This window comes from Cimex lectularius, unplaced genomic scaffold, assembly GCF_000648675.2.
Source record: "Cimex lectularius strain Harlan isolate CLEC.00 unplaced genomic scaffold, Clec_2.1 scaffold42, whole genome shotgun sequence".
Taxonomy (NCBI): domain Eukaryota; kingdom Metazoa; phylum Arthropoda; class Insecta; order Hemiptera; family Cimicidae; genus Cimex; species Cimex lectularius.
This window is the reverse complement of record NW_019392754.1, coordinates 857253-883463: the sequence shown is the minus strand read 5'-3', so window position 1 is coordinate 883463 and position 26211 is coordinate 857253. Positions and strand designations below refer to the sequence as shown.

General features: G+C 34.1%; 1 protein-coding gene and 1 non-coding gene across 2 annotated transcripts in view; both read left to right on the top strand.

Annotated features, from left to right (window-relative positions):
- Positions 1-1610: 1610 nt before the first annotated feature.
- LOC106673880 (protein CYR61) overlaps positions 1611-26211 on the top strand; it is a 310348-nt gene continuing 285747 nt past the window's right edge. Inside the window, exon 1 of the mRNA XM_014406253.2 lies at positions 1611-1689. The gene's annotated coding sequence lies outside the window, so the exon portion shown is untranslated. The remainder of the gene's footprint in view (positions 1690-26211) is intronic.
- Positions 24761-24834, top strand: Trnan-auu. The gene has a single exon. It is a non-coding gene; the product is annotated as a tRNA-Asn (tRNA).

The following is a 26211-nucleotide window of genomic DNA, read 5'->3' as shown; positions in this document are numbered from 1 at the left end:
GATTTCATTTTGGGGTCAGTTTTATTTTGTTCAATTTTTTCAATTTTGTGATGTTGGCAAGGATTTAATTTTATTTTCTATTTTTAATTAATTGTTAATTTTTTTCCAAATGCAGTTAATATCATTTGACCACCAGTTCTTTTTTACTTTTAAATTCTTTCTTTCAGTTTTAAACCTATTTCTACATTGAGGGATCCACGAAGCCATAAATAGTGTGAGTCTTTTGGAATAGAAATAGAAAACACTTTTTAGTAAGTTATTATACGCGATTGGATATTCACTTTTTTCTATCTGCATCATCGGTTTTCTACTAGTACTATTTGGATTTCTAAGCAGGATATTTAATGAAGTATTTATAACACTGTCATTGTGCAGTGGCAGTCCACATGCTTTTGTTTTTGTTCCAGTAAACTGTACTCTGTATTTAAAAAAAAAAAATAAAAATAAAAATAAACGTGTGGTGTTTAGTGACCGCTAGTTAATGATTATTTGGAGATCGTGAGATGCGGACTGGTGTGACGTAGGTTTAGAAAAACATTTTCTTTATCGTGGAAACGTTTCGATCTTTATAGAGATCATCTTCAGGGCTATAAGTGTTTGTTTTCTGCGCAGATGTGTCATTCTTGCGTGTCGTGTTGGGAGTGCCACGTACGTCAGACCAGACCGCATCTCACCATCTCCAAATAATCATAAAACATAAACTACGCCTCCAAAGAGTAGAGTCTGGAAGTATTTCAATCGAGTTGAACATAATCTAACTTTTTCATGTTTTTATTAATGAATTTTTTTATATTTTTGGTTTTTTCTTCAAATATCGATTGGTTTGATGTCGATGTCCCACCCTAGACCCTCCGGCTTTATTTACATCAGGGATTAAGGTTATTGGGCATCTCAGGTAGAGGTAGATCGTCTCAATTTGCCCCTTCGTTTTGTCTTCGTTTAGCGCCATCTTGGAAACTCAGATCTTACTCCTTAAAATCCTGACTAGTCCACTTTAAAAATCTAAGGCTTACTTTATAGATTTTTCTTTTGTCTTTTGAATTTGAATAAAACAACTTTTGTTTTTCCAACCTATCGCTTTCAATTTTTTTACACGTTAAAATATTAAAATTAATTTATTTTACTATTTTAATTTATTGAAAAATGTTTTATTATTGAAATTTCTTGTTTATATTGTATAATAATGATAATAACCTTTTCATAATACAAAAGGAAAATTATGTTCAAATTGTAAATCATTTCTTATGTCCCTGGGGCTGTTGGTCTCTATTACATTCCACTTTTTATTAAACAGAGGTAACTGTAATTGTTTGATGAGCCAGTAAATACTCGATGGTACCAAATTCCACGCTTCTTGTCTTAAACTTCAGCCGATTAGAATTTGCTTTCATTTATACCAGCTCACTTCTAAATTCTGAGTAACGTTTCTTAAATCGAAGTAAGCATTGATGGATGGGTATTACACGTATGACAAAGGTCTAATAAAGACGGTCCCGTCCTCTTCTAATGAACAAGGAAGGTGAGCTACGTATTGCCAATCAATGGGTCCGCGCGTCCGCGCGAGGATCATGCGCTCGCTGACGGAAGGGTAGGTGGTACTCGGGGGTGGTTTCCAGTCTTACCCCGACTTTCGACAGGCTCGCTCGACTTGTTTTGTTTTGTTTGTCTAGCTTTCTCGACGTCTAGACGGTAAGTGGCGATTATTATTTTCCATGAGAGAACGGCTTAGGAATAGCAATTTGAACATTTTACCCAAAAGAGGCAATGCTTATTGTGTCGCGACATAAAAAAAATATTTTATTATATATATAAAAATGATTATGTCCTGAACCTCTTATAAAAAATATACAAAATCATATTTTTTAAAAATTTGTCTTTAAAGGTATAACGCTTTGATAATTTAGTTTGATTATAAAACTCTTTTGGCTCAAAGATACTGAATAATTATACAAAAATCAAGAGTTTTTTTTTTACAAAATATCAGTCATAAATACAACAACTTTCATTCTAAAAGAGGTTAAACTTATAAAATCAATTTCGCTTAATTCTAGGGAAAGGTTTATACAGTTTGTCAATACGGGGCAAGTTCGAATTTAATCACATTAATTTACGATAAGAATCAATTCAAATTTACTTAGCAAGAAGAGTAAAGGCGGTTAAAAGTTTCTTAAAGTGTTTTTAGTAACTCTTTAAATCGTTATTATAAATTAATAATTAATTTTAATTAATGATTAATTGTAATCATCCCTCAACGTTAGTAAAATTTGTTTGTGATATAGTTAAATAGGATTTGTTACAACGAATAAAGGGTTAGATTGAAGTAAAAGTAACCGATTGTCATTGTAAATTTTTAAATAAATAACTAACAAGTCTGTTTATCAAGTTTTTCTTTTTTATTTTATTATCATGGCAGTAGAAATAAAACTACCTCCTCCATTGATATTTTGACATCAAAGATAAAGTTAAACTTGATTATGCAGTCACTAAAAGGAACTTTACCCAGGGAGGAAGTCGTTACTAAAAAAGTCACGAAAACATCCAAACGAGAGTTTGTCAAACTCTGACGCCGGTCAGAGTCCATCTTTGTCGGAATAAAATCGTCTAGATTTAAATCTATTATCTGTTTTGTTAAATGTTTTTTGGAATGACAATAGAAACTACTTTTTAGTAAGTAAATAATTCACGATCGGACATTCAATTTTTCTATCTGTATCGTCGGTTTTCTATTCGTACTGTTATTCTATGGGATTGTCTTGTTTTGATTTCCATTTTGCAGAGAAAAAGCAACTTTTTATAAAACTATTTCTTGCAATTTTACATTCTAGGGTAGATTATCTACTTTATGTACATTAATTTCTGACATCCATTGACATACAATAGAGTAATTTAAAAAGTAAAAATCATTTTGATAATTCAAAGGGTCATGATTTTTTTCTCTTAGCTTTTTTCGATTTATTTGCTTTAATTACACAAAATAACATTGGATTTTATTGTTGAATACCCCTTCGCTGATTTTGTACTGCTTAGTATGATGTGGCAAGCGTTTAGCATGATGTACCCTAACGAGCTTGTAATTACAAATCCAGTTATGCTGTAAACCGATTATTTTATTTCACAACGTAACAAACTGACCACTTTCACATTGAAAATGAAAACGTTTTAATGTTTTATTTGATTCATACTTCGAATTTAATTGTTAATTAATAAAAACATAACGGCTTGGAGATACTTGTTGCATGGATCAACGTGAGGGCCAGGTTAATTCGTATTGAATAGAGGAGAAAACTTGGACATACTTCGGACCGAAGGGCAAAATTAACCCGTCGGGCTGGAATTCGGTGGAGTTCTATGTAACTTTCTGCAAACAACCGGTACAAGTTTATGGGGATTAAGCGTAGGAAGAACATCGTTTTAACAAGATGTGTGCCACCTCTTCGGAAAAAACGTTCTCTTAAAATTTCGATTTTTTTAGATTGGTTTTTCTTTTAACACGTTGAACACGTGTGAATCAATCATAATCTGTTTGGATTATCAAAGCTATGTTTGACTTATTCAGATCTTTTGTCTTCGTCCTTCAGACAACTCCTACGCCTTACATCAATCGTGCGATAAGCCCCTTAGTTGAAGAAGAGTCGAGGGATAAACTCTGCCTTCCCTCGAACTTTTATCCACCAGTCTTTCCAATCAAATTCTTTTTGATATTAGGCTTGTTAATATAGCAAAAAGGTGTGACTCTTCTATTTGCAAAAGAAAACCCTGGTAGAAAACTTGTGTCAAATTTAATGAAATTGGAGTTCAAGAATAGAATTTCAAATTTTATAAACCCGCTGAACGTTTAACATACCTGGAAAGCTTGTTTTATCCGAAGAATTTGGGTTTTGAATCACGTAAAATCTGGCCAATAGGGGAAATTTAATTAGCTTTTAATAGCATTAATATTGAATGGACATTTTAACTGTTTACAAGTTTTGAGATATTATTAACCCTTTATTCCCTTTTAACCCTCGTACTTTTATAAAATTGATACATTTTATTTAATCCGCTATTTAAAATTGTTATACTAAATAATACAAAATGTATTTTTTATGACTTTTACTCCACTGGAAAGAATTATATTCATTCTATGAGAACTGTTAACTAACTATTTCGTTGTCTTGTAAATTTTCTATCATGATTTAACCTGAAAAAATCCAATAAATGTTATAAATAAAATAAATAAATAATTAATTTATAATGTAAGTTATTATGCTTTAAATAACCAATAATAAGACATGTTTATAATGTTTAGTCACTACGCGGTTTGATTACAATTGAATTTTCCAAAATTCATGGCCACTGTAACAAGCAAAGGAACAATTTTCCGAGTAAAATAACTAAATAATCTTTATTTATATTTACATATTGGTGTTTACGTAAATAAAATGTACCCAAAACATTAAAATATGTAATATATAATATATATTTCATTTACAAATATGAAAGATATAAGTAAGGACTACTAACTATAGATAGATATGTACATATGTAGAGAAATATAAATAGACATAGAAAGTGAGAGTGAGAGAAAGAGAAAGAGTGAGCGAGAGAGAAATAGAGAGGGACAGAGAGAGAAAGAAAGAAAAAGAGAGAAAGAGAGAGAGAGAGAGAGAGAGAGAGAGTAAGAGGGTGGGAGGGAGGGAGGGAGAGAGACTAGAAATAAATAGAGATTAACTATCGTCACAAGTGATTTCAGAGAAAACAAAAAATATTATAGCGAGCAAAGAGAGAAGGATGGTGAGAGAAAAAAGAGAGAGAGATAAAGGGAGAGAGAGAGAGAGAGAAGAGAGAGAGAGAGACAGTGAATTAATTAATCATTAATTTTTTCGTGTTGAATATGTCCTGTTTTCATATTTTATGTATGTCCTTGTACAAGATTGAGTTGTTCATGTTTCGTGGTGGTTTTGTGTGGTGAGTCGCGTAGTTTGATTTTTCGTCGTTGACATGTGACATAGAAAAAGGTCAAAAGAATTTATTTGGGTGATTTTCCCATTAAAATTTTGATATTTGCTATTGATGCGCCTTAACGGGAGTCCAAGTATACAGTTCCGCAAAACTTGTAAATGTTACGGAAGTGTTGGGCTTCTAATAAACTAGATGAAAGATGGTTGAAGTTCGGATTAGGGAGAGAGCGAGAGAGAGAGTGTGTGTGTGTGAGAGAGAGAGAGATAGAGAGAGAGAAAGAGAGAGAGAATGGGAGGGAGAGAGAGAGAGAGAGAATGAAATAATCTCTAAATATGTCAAGTTGTGGGTTGGATTGTCGTAGGTATCTTAGAAGGATCTCGCAGTCTGTTCGAAGTTGTGTAAATTACATTAGTCTTAAAATCCGTCTAATAAATAGGTAATTTGGGTGTTATAAGCTTTTTTAGTTTCTGGAAAGTTGGTACGTGGAAATCGAGACATACTAAATCTCACCATTCAATCCTATACGTCGTCTTCTGATGCCAATGACATAATGACCGTCATATGTGATATAAGGAAGTCTCCGGTCTCATGGTACCAAAGAAGGCGGATAAAAATCTCTTTTTGACCTAGTCATAGGTACTATTGTGAAATATTCTGATACAATTGGTTTTTCAATATTCATTGGAAAAAAACGACATGAATCTTTATGTACTGTTTAACAAGCAACAAAGTTTCATAAAACATAAACATTGTACATAATTGTCTTGTCTTCGTGACCGTACATTTAAAAAAATATAACACTGTACACGTAAAAATGCAATAATACCCACTGGGTAATATAGTCAAGATGTCAAAGGTAAATGAACTTTTTTATTGCAAAAGTTCTACTTTATTCTATTTGAAATATAATTTCCATTCACAACTGTGTTGTTTAGTCGAATGCTGTTAAAAACAACTATTAACTTTTCTGTAATTGATTAGATTTTATTTTTTTCCAATTCAATTTTCAACTTTTTCAGAGGAAAAACCTTTTCCATTGATGTAAAATTCATAGGAGGTTTAGAGTAAAAATGATTAAGTCGACTTCTTTAACCCAAACATTTTGCAATATATCTCAAGGCATAAAATTGAAAAAAAGGATATTAAATTGAATTTTCAAAATTGCGCTTAATTATCGGAAATATGTCCCGGGTCGCATTAAGAATAACAACCTATATATTGGCTTTGTAGGATAATTATATGGAAAACTGAACTAATGAGGTGTACATTAATTAATTAATGAAAGCATAAAAGTTAATCAAAGTTTTTCTTAAATGTAAACAAAAAATCTTCTTTAAAATAATTAACAGTAACCACGGTGAATTATTTATTTATAGGCTTATCACGGGTCATTCATTTCTAAATTGTTTTGTTTTTCCACTAGTCGATCACTCGTCTTAAAAATCGAATGTTATTCTGGGTTCGTTTTCGTCGGTTTGAATAATGGACGGCTGTCAAGATAACAAAGCTGAATTACTGGCAAAAATTGAAATCAGGCAAGTGAAATATCATGCTTTTTATGCGCGCCTCTTTATATAAAACACGTTTACAATAATCGGGAATTGTTTTACGGTTTTACGAAGCGGAACAGAAACAATATTTTTGTATTTACTTTAATTTTTGTGATGGCCAGTTCGTGCAAAAGAGCAAGCAAATACGACGTCCTGAGTACGCCGGATATAATTTGTATTTATTGATCAAAAATGTCTAACAGCATTGCCTAAATTGAAACATGTACTATTTCTTAATGCTCAAGCAGGTAAAGTAATGTTTATATATTTATTTCCTCTAAATACATATTTTCCTGACCTCTGGGTATACTGGTTTACCGTTGAAGGCAATTGATTTGTCAGCCCTTAAGGCTTTGAAAATGCAAAACCCGGTTTTTTCGTTCATCAAAAACCCAAAATTCAATATTACAAAACGATAAACACAAAATTATATAGTGAAACCGTTAGGAGCGAGAGCCTAGATATTGATCACAAATCGCAGTGACAAGAAGTTACATCGGAGAAAATTTGAAAGTTGGCAATTTAAGAATTATTATTATTATTATTATTTTATTTTTTTTTATAGTAAGAGATAGGACGAGGTTTATCTACCTTGGACTCGATCAAATTACGACACAATTATTACTATAGTATCACCACTGGTATTAGTGGTATTAGTACATACCATTAGTACATTATGGAGAACCAATGGGAAGAGTCCCTCATAGTTCTACATAAACTGTCTTGAGATCTCACCGCTTCCCCATTTTCTAATTTTGTAAATATCACTTTTTTTTTCCTGGGGCTTGCGACATCTACGTCATTTCAGCCCCCCACTAAGTCTATATTCTATACCCGTTCAAACACAACATTCATACAAGTAAATACATTCATACACTTAAATACATCTATACAGTACACTCATTCCGTTTGGTCGGTGGAGTACTTGATATTCCTCCACCGACTTACACTTAAACTAAACTAGATTGGGGTCGATGGGGTACTTTTATAAATATTCCGCCATCGACCCCGAACACACACTCACTCGCTTTCATCGTTCGAGGGGCGATGATGACGTTATATTCACCCTCACCTCTCGCCATTCACGCTAATAAATACATGCACACAGACAAAACATATAGGCACATAACACATAAGACATACTATATACAATAAAAAACCCCAATTTCCCCTAAAAAGCGGAACAGGGGACTCTGAAACTCGCTACCGTGCTCGAGGACTCTTCTTAAATCCGGCGGCATGCCTATACGCTCTCTGTATGGAGCCAAGGCATGACACGCCTCTATTATGTGGGACACATCGAGCAACCTTTCTCTGCATAAGGGGCACCTGCGCGGGCTTTGGCCCAAAAGCAGGTGCCCATGTGTCAACCGAGTATGGCCAATCCTCAGTCGGGTGAGGACGATCCCTCGTCTCCTGCTCAGATTCTCTGAGGGCCATCTACCGGTCGTGCTCTTGACTCGCAAGAGCCTCTCCGACGACCCCGCCTACTGACGCTGCCATCTTTCTTTTATCATATTTTTAACTGCGTGTTTAGCCTGATCGCGATGGACCGATCTGGGGGTTGGACGTACCGGCTTTCGCCTCCTCGTCCGCGCGTTCGTTACCCTCCAGGCCGACGTGTCCGGGAATCCAGACAACAACCACCGTTTTTCCGAGAGGCTCCAGCTCAGCGTATTTCTCTAACAAGAGCACGACGAGAGGGTCCACAGACAGAGAACCTGTCGCGTATAGCCCAGACAGCGCTCAGAGAGTCGGTACATACGAGGAAGGATGAGCCCTCCCCGGTCTGCACCTCCTCGAGAGCGTGCCAAATCGCATACAGCTCTGCCAATATCACATTATTGTATTTGATTGTAAACAATATGTAATTATAAACTCTGTAACAGCTGACGAGGGACTGAGACTCAAAATTCAATGCAGTCCTTTTTTAAATAAAGATTTTCATATTGGTCAATCAGTTCAAATATGTTGCCTAAATCACAAGTTAATTAAAAAAACATTACTAGAGATTTTTTTAAAACAGGTGCAGAGGTCAACCCTCGGGGTGCTGGTGTTTTTGAAAAAAAGCCCATTTGTAAGTATGTCGGGTTCGAATGCAGGGCCGCTGGATTCGAACCCGGGACCTTTACCTTACAGTGATGAGCGCCGTGCCAACACCTTAATAGTTGCGGCCACCGACCCCCTCTATCCTTATTTTACCCTAATTTTGATCTAACATACATTTATTCGTTTTGTTGTCCTTTTTTCTTATCTTGGGTAGTTTAATTTTTTTAAAGAAAATTTTCAAATGTACAACATTTTTGCCACCTTAATCACCATCTTAAATAAAGGCTTAAAAAATTAAACCAGATACACATTTTCATACTTTATTCAGTTAACAAAATAAACAAGCTACCTACCAGGGTGAATAAAAACTTATTCAATTTATATGTATTTTAAAGGTGTAAATAGAGCTGGAAAAAATTTAGTTTCAGACACAGCAATAAATTTGATGCACTAAATGAAAAGTTAAGAGCTTTCTTTAAAAAAAATCTTTGTACTTGTTCTACTTAATTATTGAAAGAATGACAGAAAACTGTGAAAGAAAGAATGATTTGAGTCTGTGTATTTTATTTTTATAAATTTTATTCCTTACATCTTAGACGGTAGATAGACGAACATCCAAATACATCAATTATATATAAATATAAACAATATAAAGAATGAATAAAAGGGGAAAAAGTCTAGGAGCACAAATACCGATTTGCATTTCGTGATGGACGAGCTGAGGCCATCATGGAAAAGTCATTCAATGAGGTAGTTTCATTCAAAAGGCGAATTGTGGACCCTGCCAAGCTCGAGGGAAGTCCGATGAAAATCTATGTGGCTAAGTGGACAAGTCCTCCTACGGAGAGGATATCCGATGCGTTGATCGAGCTGTTGAGCACCTTCCAACCGAAGGGTAGGAAGCTAATTTTCCTTCGAAGCTCGAGTCCAACCTGAAGTTGTATGGAGGGAAGAATGAATAATCATCATCTGATTCATGGCCATTACATGTGGAGGAAATTAATTTAAGTGCTCGGTTGAACCCTTTTTAGATGTTTGTTAGAGGACGCCCATACAATCGCAGCATATTCTAAATGCGATCGAGCTAAGGAATAAAATAAAACCTGAAAAGCGAACGGATTAATAAATTCACAAGATACTTTCCAGATAAGTGTGTTTACATGGGAAAATCGTCCTAAACGAACCAGAAGGCAGTCGGTAAAAAGAAGCGAGATGAATACAGGTCGGAAAGGTTCGGGCCCCCCTAATCTTCCCGAGTGGTGTAAAATTGATCTGCAGCCTTTTGACCGTAGAACGGGGGAAAGTGAGCGGAAAAAATAAAAGAGAAAATGCGACCTGGGAGCTACAATGTATTAAATTACGAATGGTTGGGTCGAGTCTGGGGGAGTTGTGAAGAGGGGAGACTTCATCCTGAGCATGGATTCGAAATTAAAGGAGCATTCGGGGAATCGTGATTGGAGCGACGAAACGGGCAGCGCATAATCACAAATCTCCCTCCTTTGAATGCGTGCTATGTTTAAATTAACACCACCTGTATGCTGAAACAATTCACGCCTCCTAATCCTGGGCGATCCCGGTCGAAACTGATTGTCCTCCTCAATTCTACGTTTGGATTGACAAAACCGCAAAATGTAAAAAGTCAAAAATCAAATTTCAAATGAAGTTCAATTAATTAAGGTTTTTAGTTGTGATAAAAAAGTCAGTGTCACGAGCGGGATTCGAACCCAAGACCTTCAGCTTGATACGCCGCTACTCTACCACTTGAGCTAACGTGATTTCAATCCACGCGGGCACTAACTTCCCACCTCAACCCTACCTTTTGCATTTTCCCTCCTTTTTGCCATTTTTCAATTGGTCAAGCGGACCACGAAAAATAGTAAATTTCAAATGTATACAGAGACAAATTTTTACAAGAAAATGCCAGTATAATCAGTCAAATGTCCAGCGCACGCGACTTCATTGATCGCCTATTTGGCCTAGGCAGAACGTTCTCAAAATAATCAAAAAGCTTTACAATGTAATAATTGTTTGTGTTTTACCATCGCTGACAATCCGAACTCATTGTTGATAAACCTTTCACCCAGTTTCCATGTAAAATTCTCACCAAGTTTCTCCCCTTGTTCCACTAACAACATTGTTATTCAGTATCGTCATTTGTTGAACACCCTCCGAATCTTGCATTATGTTCAATAACTGTCTGAGAAGTACATATTTGTATTTAGAAGTTAGGTATCAATATTGATGTTGATAAGATGTTCGTGTAAATATAGCGAGTTTGAGGTGAAACTTCGGTAAGAGGCAGGGAAATAAATGCTGCATGAAACAAGAGCTATGAATAAGCATAAATGAACAACAATTGAAGTCATTGTTTATGAAGTAATTTCGTATTATGAATAATTCTAAAATATAATTATTCACTGACAGGAAAAAATTCTACCCACTTCTAATGTAACTTGATTTGTATATATTAATCAGAGTTACACGTTTTAAAGGTTTAATAATTGAGTCTTTATCTAAAAAAGTAAAAAATGTAAATTTGGAAAAAAGACGACAGATAAAATGGTTTAATTTTTTTTAGATTTTAATCAACATTTCAATATCGCATATTTCCCCCTCTTGCCTTAATTACATTTCGAAGACGCTTCGGCATACTTTCTACCAGTCTGGAAATGTCTTTTTGCTGGAGGTTAGCACATTCTTCACGAAGAGTCCTTTTCAAGATCGTGGAGTGTATCGGGAAATGATGAACTCTTATTAGTCTTTTGAGGTTATCCCATAAATGTTCGATGGTGTTCAAGTCTGGAGAACGAGCTGGCCATGATAAGACTCTGATGTTATGCTGTTGAAGGTACGTTAGTATTATACGAACATGTGGTCGGGCATTATGGTGCATTAGAATAGGATTGTAGCTGATTTCATAGAGAATAGGCAACGCATGATGGTCTGAAATTTCATGCACATAGCGAGTGGCCGTCCAAAACTCTTCACGAACAACAACCATCTCTGTGCGACTCTCCATTGAAATTCCAGCCCACACCATCACTGAGCTATGTTGAAAAGGTTAGCTTTGGAAAAAATTACCTTTCATTTTGCCTTCTCCACACTCTTTCACGCCCATCTGGAGATCGTAGAGCAAATTTACACTCATCTGTAAAAAGTACAGCAGACCATCGTCTAAAAACAAATGGCTGTGTTCACGAGCAAATGCGAACCGTGCAACTATGCTCTGGTCAATTCTTCTTACGGAGCTAAAAACTATCAGTCCATACTGATTTAATCTTCTTCGAGCAGTGCGTTCGGAAATCGGTAAACCTCGAACTTCCTAGAGCTGATGAATCGTTTGAACAACAGAAAGGTGCCGGTTTCGCAAAATTCTCAAAGTTAAACAACGGTCATCTTGTGGTTCTGTTATCCTAGGGTGTCCAGGAGGTCTTCTATGGTAGGACACAGATTCTCGAAAACGTCTAACGGCTTCTCGCAGAATTTAGTAGGGAACTCATACTTGTAGGGAACGATGCAATAGCCGCATACCACTGACGTATGGACGTAACGTCCATCATCAATAAGTGCCACACCACGCGCAACATCCTCAGTACTAAGTGGCATTTTTAAGTTTAAAAATTGGGGACCGCGGTAGCCGAGTGGTTAGCATGAGAGACTCTTACGCCGCGGTCGTGGGTTCGATTCCCACCATGGCCTCTGGCCCTTTTTTAATTCGTACTATGGCTAATATGCAAGATCATAAGGCCAATAAAAAAAAAAACTTATATTAAAATTAAGAAAACTAAGATGAAAACTAAACAGTTTATTGCTATCGCTACTAACGTACTAACTGTAGGAAGTATCTTGGTTAGAGTTGTGAAGGCTGTCTTGCCTCGCCCTACTTATTTCCCTGACAAACGCTGAAACGCGACATACGGAATAAAATAACGAGGATAAACAGATCAAATCGATTGATAAGACTGGTAATTTTCAATTTATTGAAACTCGATCAATTTTTATTGTTTTCAAAACATCTTTGGACTAAAAGTTTGAAGAATTGGCTTAATTCGTAAAATTTGAGTTGTTCAACAAAAAATACTCGGCATCATTAATAAGTACCACACCACACGCAACATCCTCAAGTGGCATTTTTAAGTTTAAAAATTGAAATTAAGAAAACTAAGTTGAAAACTAAACAGTTTATTGCTTCAGAATTCAAATGAGTCTGAATAAACGATTTAAATTCCGTAAAAATTAAGCATTGAAAAATCCTTTATACTTGTTTTGGATTAAGGATTAAGTGTGTTTATCTCCAATGGATTTCCTAATTTAAACCATAGCATAAACAAATATTTATTGGTAAAACCAATGAACAAATTAAGGGCAGAATTTTCTTTTGTCTAGAAAATGAAAAAAAAGAAAGAATTGTGTGGAATTTTTTGCCTTACTTTGTAGTTTTACGATAATTGTTAAACCAATATATTAAAATGATATATATATATTTTTTTTTTCTTTGTATTATTAATTAATTAAGTGATAGAATTAAAACTACCATCCGACATTTTAAAACAATTAAATTTTTTCGTCATATTTATCGCTTTTAAACGATCCCAACTCGACTTTCATTGCCAATTAATTATCGAATGCGTATCCAAAGGGCCTCTTTGGTCAGAACTGCGGTTCATCTAGTTGACCGTTAACAGGAATCCCAATTTGCCCAGAACGGGACAAATTTACCGAAAACCGAGCCCACTCACCGCCCTTGTAAATCAGACCGCAAGAAAATCGAATTCCAGCAGTGCAACCACCCAAAAACGGTTATGTTACAGTTTTAAGTGCACATTTCATTCGCGATAAAATTTTGGTGCTATGATTTGATACATTTGGTAAATCAATATACTAGTTGTATGATACTGATTCAATTGAATTTCAAGAATGTGGAAATTAATCAATAAAAATTGTCAACCATTTTATCATTACCTTAAGTGGTTAGTCTGTGTGTTATTTTGTTAATTATGCTCTTCTGAAGTTATCTGGTTCCATGTTACAATTTATGTAACACAAATTTTTAAGTATAATTCACTGGTCACTAATTCATCCATTCATCCATCCCTAACCATCCCTTAACAAAATCCCTGTTGGGTTCTACAGGTGACGGATGTTTAATGACATTCCATCCGCCACACCACTCACTGCTGCCTCGACCTCACACATTTTCAGCAGCCATACTTTTCTGCCTAGATTCCACGACACTTATAGCCGCCACAACACTATTTTCTAGTTATTAATCTTTAATTAGGTTTTGATTGAGATAAAAAAGTCAGTGTCCGAGCGGGATTCGAACCCACGACCTTCGGCTAAATACGCCGCTGCTCCACCACTTGAGCTAACGTGACTTCGATCCACTCGGACACCAACTCCCCCTCTCAACCTCACCTCTCGAATTTGCCCTCCATTTTGCCATTTTTCAAATGTCGTGCAATCTATTTGATTCTCGGCAACAAATGAAATGGCCACAGGGACCGTTGAGTACTGCTGGGTGATGAAACTGTAGTGCGGTTATTTCTGATCATCCTTGTATTCATATCCTCGCTGCAGCGGTTCGTTATCTTGTGTGGGTGGTCAGGGATATAAACAGGGCGAGCCGTTACACAAACCCGCTTACTGGTGGCGACTCAAAAAATCATACGTGAGCTCGCCTAATTTTGATGCAGAATGGACTTAATTACTTTATTTGCTTGCTTTATTGATTTGGTAGCAATAAGTGCTGCTGTGGGGCCAGAAATTTCTTTTGTAGATCGAATCAAAATGGAATAAATTATCGAACAAAATTAAATATATCGGTCTACACATGTATAATAGTCTTTCGTGTTCTTATTATTTTTATACTTTTGATGATACTAGACAAGATAAGATTATCTGTTTGGTTGATTTAGTACTTATCATATATTTAGGTTTAAGATGTAGAAATGTCTGCTTAGGAAAAAAACACATACATTATTTGTAATTTTCAATTAATTAATCTTTTAAGTAAGGTATTGGTTGAGATAAAAAAGTCAGTGTCACGAGCGGGATTCGAACCCTCGACCTTCGGCTAAATACGCCGCTGCTCTACCACTTGAGCTATCTTGACATCGATCCACTCGGACACCAACTTCTCATCTCAACTCCACGTTTTGAATTTTCCCTCCTTTTGATCAATCCGACCACGATACCTAATAGAACTATTTTCTAGATTTCATGGCACATTCTAGCCAACACACCTCTGCTGTCTAGATCTGACCAGACATTCTAGCCATCACATTGTTGCTGTATAGATTTCACGAATCATTTTAGCTGCCACACTACTGCTGTCCAGAACTCACGACTCATTCTAGCCTACAGACCAGACAGGCGATAAAAGCTGTTATCATCACTACTCGACAGACGATCAAAACTTACACTTAATTACAAAAGATTAGTATATACCATGGTTCTCAAACCGATATGGACTTATGGTATCAAACTTTGGGGGTCAACCAAGCATTCCAACTCCCAACCCATCCATAGATTGCAATCAAAAGTCCTAAGAAAAATTGTTAACCCTCTTTATTTTGTATCAAACCGCACCCTTCACCGAGACCTTAATATTTTCTTTGTTCTCGAAGTAGCGAAAAGCAATGACAAAAATTTCTTCAATTCCATCAGCTCAGTTCCACTACCATCCCAGATAATCCTCCCCATTGACTGAAACGCCCTAAGTGACGAAGAAAATTGAAAGGTAGCCGTATTTATTTTTTTAAAAGGATGCTCATCACTGGGTGATTTCTCCTCACATGTTTTTCATGTCAATTTTATTCTTATAACATTTTTACGGTTGTAATTGTTTTACAGACTTATAATAAAATTCAAAAAAAAAAAAAAATCTAGCCGCTTTCTAGATTTCATGAATAATTTGTTACTTAATTTATCTGGTAAACTTTTTAGTTATCCTGATGATACCACACTGATTTTTTTTGATGATTTAAAAAATGTGCTGTTTAATATAAATAAAAATATAAAAGTTGCGAATTCTTGGTTTTTGAATAGTTATGATCATGTATAATTTCTTTCTTTTTTAGAATTAAACTTAATCTGGAACAATTGCGACTGTTGTGAAATTATATGTCTATAAATCTATTGGAACCAGTTTATTTTGTACTGGCACAGTCTATTTTGGTTTATAGAATTATTGCTTAGGCTAGAAGAACAAACTGTTATCTTAAACCACTTAAGATCACCCCGAATAATCTCATTAAAATAATTTTAAAGAGTTTATATTGTTTTAAACACAAAACCACATCTTTGAAATCACCTTCATGCTATTGGAAAAAATAATATTTGGAATGTTTCTTTACCTAGACTTAATACCTTGACTTACTATAATTTTTCATTAAATCTCTTAGATTTTCGTATAATAATAAAATAAGAATTTATTATAATAGTACCAATTTTCTGAGATTTAAATACCTAAGTTCTAAAATGATTGTATCTGTTCGGTAATTCATCATTTTAAAATTGTATCTAAAAATGTAGACTAGTTTTTTTGTTACATTGTGTTAGAATATATTATTTTTGTTTTATTTTGTTAATAGGCAAACACAAATATGAATATTTTCAAACTGTTAAAAGAGTTTTGAAAACCTCTTTGAAAGTCTGAAGACAATGGACAGGCTTAAGATTCTTACATCTAATCTGGGAAATTTTGGACGTTTGACATTATTGAAAAGATCCTGCCTTTTGTATTTATATAAAATAATTTAACCGCCCTACTGATTCAATAAAATAAAAAAATGTAAGAAACAGAGAAAGAAAGTCTCTGAGGAAAATCTGAAAAACAATATTAACTCGCCTCGGCGGGCGGTGAGGGAAACTTTTGACGTGTCTTTTCGAAGTAGCAAAGCACTCTCTGGCATATATTTATGTAAATGTACATTTAAAATCAATAGACCGCATCGGGTATCCTCGTCATTTTTATTACGCTGGAGGATTTCAATAAATATTCAAACATTCTTCATATTTGGAGTTATGGAAGGAAGCGTGTTCTGACCTATAAATTTCAATAGAAAGAGACGCGCATTTTATTTACAACTATAGACCAATGTTAAGCATTGTAATATTGAACCAAGATGTCATAGGGATATATTTTGTTGATCATTTGTGATTAGCAATGTACATACAAGATAAAACAACAATAAAAAGTGGTTGCCTTTTCTTATTGTAAATTTTAAATAAACAGATTCATAAAGCGGGAATAATCGTTTCTTCTTCCTTAAATAAAATGAAGGCGTGTATTTTGCCAAATCGAAAGGTTGTTGCATACAAAATACAAATTCGAAACCCAAAATCATGCAGTAATTAAAGCAGTTTTCTTTCCTTTTCCTCTAACATTACCCTCATAAAAAATCAATAAATTTGATTTAAATGTATTCATTAAGCATTATCATATGCTTATTTTATAGATTTGCTCAATTTTAGCATAATAGCAATGAAGTAAATTTAGATTTTCCCAGAATACTTGTGCAGCAGACTTTTATTTAAAAAAAAGTAATTAAAGCAATATTCTTTTGTTTTCCTCTAACATTTCCTCATAAAAAAATTAATAAATTTGATTTAAACTTATTTATTTGGCATTATCATATGCTTATTTTATAGATTTGCTAAATTTTAGCATAATAGCAATGAAGTAAATTTAGATTTTCCCAGAATACTTGTGCAGCAGACTTTTATTTAAAAAAAGTAATTAAAGCAATTTTCTTTTGTTTTCCTCTAACATTTCCTCATAAAAAAATTAATAAATTTGATTTAAACTTATTTATTTGGCATTATCACATGCTTATTTTATACATTTGCTAAATTTTAGCATAATAGCAATGAAGTAAATTTAGTTTCCCCCACAATTCTTGTTCAGCAGACTTATGTTTTCAAAAAGTAATAAAAGCAGTTTTCCTTTCTTTTCCTCTAACATTTTCTCATAAAAAATCAATAAATTTGATTTAAATTTATTCATTAGGCATTATCATATGCTTATTTTATAGATTTGCTAAATTTTAGCATAATAGCAATGAAGTAAATTTATATTCCCCCAGAATACTTGTGCAGCAGATTGTTATTTAAAAAAAAGTAATTAAAGCAATTTTATTTTCTTTTCCTCTAACATTTCCTCATAAAAAATCAATAAATTTGATTTAAATTTATTCATTAAGCATTATCATATGCTTAATTTATAGATTTTCTAAATTAAAGCATAATAGCAATGAAGTAAATTTTGATTTCCCCAGAATACTTGTGCAGCAGACTTTTATTTAAAAAAAGTAATTAAAGCAATTTTCTTGTGTTTTCCTCTAACATTTTTTCATAAAAAATCAATAAATTTGATTTAAACTTATTCTTTAGCCATTATCATATGCTTATTTTATACATTTGCTAAATTTTAGCATAATAGCAATGAAGTAAATTTAGATTCTCCCAGAATTCTTGTACAGCAGACTTTTTTTAATTCTTATTGTTTTAATTTTTAATTTTTATTTATTTTTTTAAGGCAAAAGCCACCAAGGGTCATGACTGCCTCGAAGATATGTTGTTAGCCGCAAAACATGTGAGCCATCTCCCTGGCGACTTCCGGCTTTCTATATAACATTTGAATGTGAAAAATTAGATTTTGTTTATTAGGCATGATTCATAGAGGAAGCTAAATAGTTTCTCGATGTTACTAAAATTATCACCTAGTATTGTTTTTAAATTATTTGCGAGTTTGTACCTGTTCTTTAGGCAACCTCAGTCTAGGCTTTTCGTAAGGATGTGTCCCACTCTTTGACAGATCCCTTAATTTCCCGAAGTTTGCTATTCCTCACTCTCTGCCACTTAATTTCCCATTGTGACCATATAAATTTTTTAAAAAATGAATTAAAATCTTCATAATGTATTATTTTATGTCGTTCTGTTATAGCTTTCTTTGCAACGCGGTCAGCTTCTTCATTCACGATTATGCCACTATGACCCGGGATCCGTACGAAGCACACGGACTGATTTTTAAATTTGTTTGCTATCGTAAGAAGAATATCTTGTACTCTAGGATTGGGAAGAGATTTTTAAGGGTGCAGATGGCAGAGAGAGAATCGGAACAAACTATTAAGTTAGAGGACTTGTAGTCTCCCTTGCTGAGACATTTATTTATGGCTAGTAGTTCAGCTGTAAAATTACTACAAACGGCAGAGAACAGCAGATTGTTTACAAAACATAAAAAAAAGAAATTTTATTTTAATTTAAAATTTTTTAAGATTAAGGAACCAACAAACCACTTATGCTGATTAACAATTGGACATGTGATTTAAGTTTAAAAATTGAAATCAAGAAAACAAAGATGAAACTAAACAGTTTATTAACGTACTAACTGGAAGTATCTTGGTGAGAGTTGTGGTTGTCTTGCCTCGCCCTGCTTATCCCCCTGACGGACGATGAAACGCTGGCAAAGAGAGCATAATGTTTACAAAACTTAAAAAAAAGAAGTTATTTTAATTTAAAATTTCTTTTAGGTTAAGGAACCACCAAACTACTTATGCTGATTAACAATTGGACATGTGATTATAAAATTGTGATGATTTCTGCTGATGTTAAGTCTAATGAAAGCCGTGTTTTCCTTCACAAATGCCTAGTATATGGTGGGAAATGTAGCAGTCTTTGTCGATTATAAATTTGACATGTTATCACATTGCCTGGCAGACAGTTCGGGTTCCATTATATGACCCTTAGTGGCTACAATTCCCGATCCTCAATCTGGTTAAAACAACACCCTCTCTCCTTTTCAGCCTAATCGATTCCCCACTAAGCCACATTTGTTCCCACTGTGACCTAGGTTTTGATTTAAAAACGGTGATTATATCTTTTTCCTTTGTTGATTTTCGTTTACTACAGTCACTGTTACTAATGCATGGCAGTCTGTGGAATTGAGAATGTATACTTGAGGTTTAAATAATTGAATTGTACGTTGCACGGCATCTTCATGAAAACTGTTGATACGGCTAAACTGGAACACTCCAGTGATGTGATTTTGTGTTACCATTAAATCATTCTTAGAATGAAGTAATTTTGTACTATCAATGAGTAATCATTAAAAAAAATCAAATCCTGCTTAAAGGCCGAGGAAAAAATAGCATAACTATTAATAATTCTAACTTAGATCTGATATTAAAGTTAAACAAGGTACAGTAATATTACTGCAGTAAGGTCTCCTTAATCATTTGAGTTTTTGCTATTTGGGTGGAGTTTAATGGAGGCGATCTCAAAATTTTCGACCTGATCCCAGTGAGGAACAATGACCCTAGAAAGTGATTCATAGCCCGCCGTTCCCCAGCGGTATTCCAGTAACGTCCTCTAAATGAAGCTTGTTCAATAGATTATCGTGGTTAGAGGACATTATAAAGGAGAGAAGGCTAAACTGGAATTTTTCCCCGTTTTTTCAACCGCCCATCGATATATCGATCTTGTCGGAGTTTTTCCCTATGACCTACATCACTAGGGTTTTATCGATTCGGACAAAAGTGAAATTAATAAAAAAACTACAATAAAGAAAAACTTTCAGTCTTTAATGCAATATTTTGTGCATTATAAAAAAATTATTGTTAAGATAAATTTGTTCAGATGTAAAGCAATCAAAATTGGTGGGAGGGTAGAAGGTAATACCAAAGTCAATCAGCACTACCTCTGTAGAGAACGATCATCAGGGACTGTACCGTCAATCACACCTCATATTAATTAGATTATGTGGATACTGGACTTTTAAAATTAATAAATATTTATTTAGAAATCGTGAGATGCGGTCTGGTGTGATGCAGGTTTCAGAAAAACATTTTCTTTATCGTGCCAACGTTTCGATCTTTATTGAGATCATCTTCAGGGCTCAAAGTGTTTGTCTTCTGTGTAATTGTGTCATTCTTGCGTGTCGTGACGAGAGTGCTCTCATAATCACCATACAAAATTAATAAAACTGTATTGCTATTGCAATAATATTTTCTAACTATATCTGCAGTTATAATCCTACTGTACAATATGATTTTTTCCTCCTTCTTTGTTCTTAAATTTGGGTAATAGTTTTGGAACAAAGCAGCGATCAAACAATTTTTAAAACCAACAAAAAAGTTTTGTTTTGTATGTGCTTGAGAATGTACATGCACAGAAAATGTCCAATAATCATGGACTTTAATTAAATTTAAAAACTGCCAATTTCAATTTTCATAGAAATGATGAATGATGGAGTGAGTGTGGTGTTCAATCCTTTTTAAAAAGATAGTTCTTACTCACAGTAAGTTGTTTTGTAACGATCCGGATTTCGAGCCCTTTAGCTCATCATCAGGTTGAAGGACCTCCACAATCCTTCAACCTGATGATGAGCTAAAGGGCTCGAAATCCGGATCGTTGCAAAACAACTTACTGTGAGTAGGAATTATAGTTTTAAAAAGTGTGTGGTGATTAGTGACCGTTAATCGATAATTATTCAGAAATCGTGAGTTGCGGTCTGGTGTGATGTAGGTTTCAGAAAAACATTTTCTTTATCCTGCCAACGTTTCGATCTTTATTGAGATCATCTTCATGGCTCAAAGTGTTTGTATTCTGTGTAATTGTGCCATTCTTGCGTGTCTTGTTGGGAGTGCCTAATCCTTTTTAAAAAGGATTTCAATTTTCTGTCTTTTTGTAACATAAAAGTTACAAAAACGAAAAAACGCTTTGTTAAGGCAAAAAAAGGTTTGGAAAAAATATTCTGATTTGTTTTAAGCACTCGATAAAGCCCTGCAATAAAAAATTTATAGCAAACAAAACTAGACAATTTTTGACTGGATTCATCATAAACCGCTTTTTTTAAAAGACATTATAAGCAAAAAATAAGGATGAATTAAAAAAGAAATCCAAACGTTTTATTTTATATTTCCAGTTCTGATTTATTTGCGGAAGCCAGGTTAGTGCAGTGCCATTACGTGAAGTTAGAAGGTTTTAAACTCTTATAGTTTCCTGTAGAAAAAACGAGTTATTTAAAGGTATAAAACGAAAAATCATGTGATTGGCACTTTTCACAAAAATTTAAATTTGAATGTTTTTTTGGAATACAGAAAACGAATACGAACTTTGTTTCTTGATAACAGAAATATTTTAACATACTTTTTAAAAACAATTAACAAAAATAATATAATCAGCGGGCAAGCAAATTCTAGCTATACAGGGTGTTTCACTGGGTATGACAAAGTTCATCAGGTGCTTCGACACCTCAAATGCAAAAAAGTTCATATATGACTTCACCGATCCACAGACAACTTAACAAGAGTTTAGAACCGTACGATTCCAGCTCAGAAATGTTTATTTTTGTTTGCTATAAAAATTTGTATGTAAGGTATGTAAGGGCTTTAACCGGCAAAAAAATTTGTAAGCGTTTCGTTAATGTAACTTTTTGTAAATCTAATCTCATATAATACAATCCTGCATGTTATTTCCTTATTTTATATGTATAAAAAATTGGGATGTATATGATAACCTTGAAATACATGCATATTTTAGGCACTTTTTGAAGAAAAAAGAAGACGATTTTTAAAGAAAAATATCTTTACGGCCACAACCACCAGTGTCACAAAAAATTTTAAAACTAAAAACTTCTCCGTTAATTTGTTTGTAAAATTTGACTAAAAATAGCTGAAATTTTTTTAAAAAGTTCAAATTTTGTATCACATTTTGATCTCTCATATAAAACTGGGCAATTCGAAGCTTCTTAATTCGTAAGCTGTTTCCACAATGCGTCCCGACCCTTAATTATATGCTGACTCAGAAATGTAAACACGGAACGCCGACAACTTCTAATTAAAATCAGTACCTCAGAGGTAATATTTTTCGAGTTATATAAAGAGGATTTTACTTATTTGCTAGTCCAAGTCCAAAGTCCTTACCTGTGTCTTTAACACTATCATCACAAGCGAATGTTTTGAAACGAAGTTACGAAGTTTGCACGATTCTACACAGAGAATGACAAACTAGAAATCCACTGTACGTTAAAAGACGTAGTTTCTTTGGACTATACCTTGAAGGCTGTTGTGCAAAGTAACAAAATGATAACTAAAAAGTCTTCAAGGTGCAAAATCACTTAAGAATGCGAAAAACTAACTTTGCCCAAAACTACCCTGTGACATACGATGCGGACCTGTGCGGTTCCATCAAGCCGCCCCAATATCCAGAGCGTCCAACCCTTCCAATTAAAAGTCTTGAGAGGAACTGTCAAAGTTCCAACATCACTGACCTCAGTACGTCCTGGACATTTTTTTGCTAACGAATCGATCCGTTTGGAGTTGCTGAAGTTTCATTCCAACCTTTCCGACCATCCTAACCGCTACTTATTAAGCCCCGTTCTGCACTTCCCCTCACGAGAATCTTCCCCTTAGACCTAGATTGAGTACTAGTATGATTTCTCACATATGTGTCCTCCCTGCACGCAGTTAAAATCAACCGTTAAGCCAACCAACTACACATTAATAAATAAATAATAAATGGTTTTCAAGTATGCGCATTAAGCTTTTATTTATTCAGCCTACGTTTATTTGCCAAAATTCGCTTATATTCCAAACAGCTAAGCCAAATACAAGTAATTATTATTTTATTATTTATAGGCATAATCACATTTGAATTTATCGAAATGTAAACTAATCAGCTTTAGTAGAAACAAGTATGATATCAGTTTTATATATTTATCAAAAAAGTTCAATGTGGGATAAAGAAAAACATTAAAAATTGGAAAGCATATCTCAACCGTTACGAATTAAAGTTAAAAAATATTTGGTTTGGTAATGACAAAATGTTTCAAGTTTAATAAAGAGCTTTTCTTGAAAGTATTATACTAAAACATTTTGAGACATAAATTGTAATATATGTATAACTTCACTAATTTCGTGGTCCGCATGACCAATTAATACATTACAATTAATTAGGTTTTTAGTTGAGATGAAAAAAAGTTAATGGCACGAGAGGGATTCGAACCCACGACCTTCGGCTTGATACGCCGCTGCTCTACCACCTGAGCTATCGTGACCTCGATCCACTCGGACGTCAGCTCCCCATCTCAACCCCACCTTATGAGTTTTCCCTCCTTTTGCCATTTTTCATAAGGAGGGAAAACTCATAAGGTGGGGTTGAGATGGGGAGTTGATGTCCGAGTGGATCGAGGTCACGATAGCTCAGGTGGTAGAGCAGCGGCGTATCAAGCCGAAGGTCGTGGGTTCGAATCCCTCTCGTGCCAGTAACTTTTTTTCATCTCAACTAAAAACCTTAATTAATTGTAATATATGTATAACATTGACACCATGCTACAAATATCATAAAAGTAAGATTTAAAAAATTTCAAACGAGGTTTTTAAAGTTCGATCATATACAAGATAGGTTTTAAAAGGCAACCCATCAATATAATAGTATAATTGTAAAATTAAATTTGATTAGTTGAGATCAAAGAAAAGTTTATACAGGATTTGACTTTCCTTCATAAGCTATTAAATAATAGGATTAAATCTCAAAAATTACTGTCTTGCTTAAGTTTTAGTGTGCTAGCAGGTCGAGAGAGACAAAATGTTCACTCAAAAGAATGTGTGGTGATTAGTGACCGTTAATCGATAACACGACTCGCAAGAATGGCACAATTACGCAGAAAACAAACACTTTGAGCCCTGAAGATGATCTTAATAAAGATCGAAACGTTGGCACGATAAAGAAAATGTTTTTCTGACTACATCACACCAGACCGCATCTCACGATTTCTGAATAATTACTCAAGATAATGTTCTATTTTAAGCAGCAGTCCACAAATTACTTAAATGAAGTATTTGTGTATAATGATTGAGGCAATAATGTAGGATTGGTTCATGGTGGTTGGTGAGTGATTCTAGCCTAAAAAATAATTATGTTTATTCAATAAATATAGTCTTTAAGTAAATGCCACATATAAAATAAATTTGCAATAAAATAATTAATTAAATAATTCCTGCATATTTATAGTTTTTATGGCTTAATCGTCTCTATGTTATAATTAACTGCTGTTCCACATTATTATTTTAAATCCATTATATTTAGTGGTCTATTGACCAAATTACTTCTTTCATTTACTTAATCTTTTTATGTAAGTTGTAAAAATGGAAAAAAGAGGGACAATTCGAATGGTTGTAGGTTGAGATGAGGAGTTGGAGTTCGAGTGGATCGAAGTCACGATAGCTCAAGTGGTTAGAGCAGCGGCTTATTGAGCCGAAGATCGTGGGTTCGAATCCCGCTCGTGACACTGACTTTTTTATTTCAACCAAAACCTTACATAAAAAGGTTAAGTTATTTTTGTAAATGCAAGTTTTAGCTTTCATGTAAATTCATGTTGTTAGGTCACTTGACAAAAAATTGCTCTTCTAAAACCTATCACTGCTTTTTAAAAGTACACTTGAGGTTGTTAGTTTCTCAAAATTTATGCCTCACATTATCAAACCTTTCTATGTATTCACTAATTTCGTGGTCCGCTTGACCAATTAATATATTACAATTAATTAAGGTTTTTAGTTGAGATAAAAAAGTCAATGGCACGAGCGGGATTNTCGAGGTCACGATAGCTCAAGTGGTAGAGCAGCGGCGTATCAAGCCGAAGATCGTGGGTTCGAATCCCGCTCGTGCCATTGACTTTTTTATCTCAACTAAAAACCTTTCTATATAATCGAAATTAAAAAAAAACTTGCACATAACACGAAAATTTAAAAATTATATTAACTTTGTGTTTTCTTTTAAAGGTTGCTTCTTTTTAAGGAACTTGAGGGTTACTATTTTTGTTGAGAACAGTTACAATATTTAAGGTGAGCTTGTGTATACTGAAGTGGAAGCAGAGCTGTTTATTAAAAAAATATAAGTAGTAACTGTTTTTAAAGTAACCTACAAGAGCTTTAAAAATTATTCCTTTGGTGATGCTATTTGCAATTTGACGATAGCTTGTCCCCCCAAGAAAGTTTAATTTTTTGGCACTAACCATTCCTAGTTTTTACTCTTGGGAAACTCGATTAAACTTCGTTTAGGGAAAAAATGCTAGCACTCCAGGAATTCCTAAACCGTTCGTCATTAAACGAATAATCCAGTTACTTGGTCTTTAGCCCTCTCTTTTGAACTAGAATAATACTGTTAATAAAATTACTAAAGTTTGTAAAAATATGACGGTCGGTTGTTTTTGTTCTATTTGTTTCGTTAATTTCATTCAGAAGTATTAAAATTTTTAATCAATTCGAAACCGTAATGCGTTAGTTGGTATAGAATTAACGTTGACGTTCCCGTTGAAATTTTATTTCGGCTCTGTTTCTATAGCGGTGCTAGGGACATTTTTCACCGAGTTTCATTAACTATTAACTGAAAGGCAAATTGCCCCATGGGGTATTCATAAGGGAACCATGATCGACCTATCCTTCTGAATAATTTGAAGCGGACAAGCTAAAAATCCCTAATGCCCCTGTAACACGACCGCCATCGGGGAAAACCAATTTTATTGCTGCGAAAACACAAACTTTGGTCCTATTTGGCAGAAGTTATTTCAATCATGGCGAATACCGACTAGAAGATTACTGTTTGAACGAATGATGTTGAATAAAAAAAAAAAAAAAAGTATATCATAATGATGGAGAAAAAATGTATA